This window comes from Cariama cristata, unplaced genomic scaffold, assembly GCF_000690535.1.
Source record: "Cariama cristata isolate BGI_N322 unplaced genomic scaffold, ASM69053v1 scaffold1745, whole genome shotgun sequence".
In the NCBI taxonomy this organism is placed as follows: domain Eukaryota; kingdom Metazoa; phylum Chordata; class Aves; order Cariamiformes; family Cariamidae; genus Cariama; species Cariama cristata.
The window spans coordinates 17083-19983 of NW_009617883.1; positions in this window are offsets into that span (position 1 = coordinate 17083).

A 2901-nucleotide genomic window follows, 5' to 3' on the forward strand; every position below is an offset into this window, starting at 1 on the left:
CTTTCCCTATCATCTGCAATTCTTGAATGCTTTTAATCAAATCCTCAGGATTTAAATTATTAAACATCTTTTTGGGATTACATTTTTTATTCCTAATTATACGCAAAAGATATATATCATGAAATATGCAGCAAGTAATTGCGATTAAAGCGTAGTCTCCTGAAAGATGGGTCTAACAGTTTTATACATCCAAAATTTAATTAGGCAGATAATGGGGTTAGAAGTGAGATTTTTAAGGATGAGGTGGGGAAGGAAATTTTTTTTAATTATATTTTTTTTTTTTGAGGGAGGTGGAAATCAACGTGGAGGCTGCAAATGCAGATCAAAGTCATATTTATTTCCTGATCTCCACTTGTGTCTTCTTTCTTCTTGTATTGGTCTCGAGATTGTCCATACAAAACCTGACTTTATCTAGATAGTGAACAAGTGATGCAATGCATTGCGGAACAAAGTCTGATTTTCTGCATAGTAGGGTTTTATGACTGTTCCTTCTTAGACATCTGAGAAATCAAGTTTAGACTTAAACTCTTCCACGATCAGGAGGAAACTTTTCCCGGGTAGATTTCCTGGCCCTTGCTCCCTGGGCACATTATTAAAGGCTGTCTCCTCTGCTTGGCTGCCTGCTTGCATGATGGCTACAGGAATTTGATATCTTTGAGACCTCCTTCCTCTGTCAAACTCGGTTGTAATTGGTCAATCAGTTCCAAAGTTATTAGGAGGATGAGAGGAGAAGGGGACGGGCAGACAGACACAGACCATTTCATTGCACGAATCTCATTTCCTTAGGGAACTGGAATAAAAAAATCAATTAAGGTTAAGACCCTCCAGTGCCCTTCTTCAATTACTTTGTAAGAACAATGCCTTTTGCTGAAGCATCCATGATACACAAGATCTCGATCAGTCCAGCATAGGATGAAACCTGTTGGCAGTTGTTTGCAAGGGTCTGAATACAGGATGAAACCCTGGCTTTTCTGTAAACAGTAGCTGAGGTGGCGGAGCCTTTGGTAGCATCAGGATTCATCCACTGTGGGTGCAGTTCAATCATGTAGATTCAAAAGGACACAACCCATCCTTTTTATTCCCGTCGGTGAGGGTAACACTGGTGTTTCAAACGCCCCTCCTGTGCTTCAGGGCTACGTTCATCATTGCTTTGTTCTTTGTGATGTTTAAATAGCAACTGAAATTTCAAGTGCTGCTGTTTTAGGATGCACCTGAAAAGCCGCCTCATGACTTGCACCCAAGGAGAAACCACTGTGTGATCACTTCATCTCTCAGGGCAGAGGATAATGGTGCACGTCTCAAGTACGCGGGAACTTTGCACCAGGGCTTATGCCTGCTGAGCTGCGAGGGAGAACAAAGGTGCTGGTTAGCGCATCTCATCACGTGCCTCTTCCAGCATCAGGAGTTTCCTGCAAGCTGCGCTACTCCAAAGGCACGTGATCCCACCCATGCTTTTGTTTCAGCATCAAATGACCTTACGTTCTTGCTTATTAACTAATTCCTTCTTTTTTGTCGTGAGTGGTTATCTTCTTTCTTTCACATTCTGGAAATTTCACTGGTTTCCAAATAGTTCTGTTTACCCTCCCTCCCTGTGTCACTGACAATTTTTTCTTTAAATATTTAACATTTCATTAAGCCTCTATTCCTACAATCAGAAATAACTCAAATATAACTTCTAAATGGCAGATATGTGAAGACATTGAATAAAACCCGAATGTTTTCACAAGCCATATTCTAAATCACCGTCAAAATCCCAAACTAAAACAAAATAACCCCAAACAAACAGGTTTTTACCGTTCTGATTGCAAACCTATGTGAGCAGCTTGAAATGTTTATGATCTCGAAAGCAGCAAAACTCATCAATTTTCTGCTGTCCTGCTTTACCCAGTGGAGATGTCCAGATTCAACACTTTGGGGCTATAGTTTCTCTTTCTTCCTCTTATTTCAGTATTTGTTATGCTAACATCTTGTTCTGCTGTGGAACTCTTTACAGTAAAGAAAAAAACACCCTTATTTGCCTAGAATCTGTGGAAAGGGATTATTTTTTTTTTTTGTGGAGAGAAGGAAATGAAGGGTGAAAATATTAATAGAGGAAATGTGCATGTTTCAGATGATGTATTATGTGTATTTCCTTATTGTTTTACTTCTCTGCATTTTTAATTTCTCTAAGGATGTTTTATCAGAAAGAAAAGTGATGCGTTTCCTGTGCCTCAACTTGAAGACATTTTGGTGGGACCTTGTTATAACATCGCTTTGGTTATTTAGTTCCTCACGGAGTGATGTGGAACCAGGATTCAAACGCTAACCGAAACCTTCTGAATTCAAGGGAGATCTTCCAATTTAGTGACTTGCTGTAAGGCTTGGAGACAATTCCTCTGGCTAAAATCAGTGAGGAAAACCTTTTTTCTCGTGGCACAGGACCAAGCTCTGTATCAAAATGGTGACAAATAAGGTTTTCCAGATTTTAGTTGTTGCTACAGCATCAGAATCACCTTTACAGGCAGATAATGGTATTCCTAAAATAGAGATTGTGGTTTATGCCATTTGCATGTAATGCATTATCATGGCCGTTATTAATTCCCCTAGTAACTCTTTAGTATTAGAAAAAAAAAATTGCATTGCAGGACAGTAAGTATCTATCAGCAGGCATGCTTTTTTTTTTGGAGCTGGCTTCTAATGCAGCAGCCTTTCATCCCTCTATGTAAAGTTTACCTTTAACCTAGAATCTTTCACCCGCTATCTATAATGTATAATTATAAATACATTGTAGTCTTGAGTAAGTACAATTAAAAAGGGTAATTCATTTCCCTCCCTCTCTCCCATCCTCCCACCCAGGTCCTTAGGTTTAATTTTCATGATTATGTTAGATTATGAGTCATTTTAAATCATGGTATCCAGTAG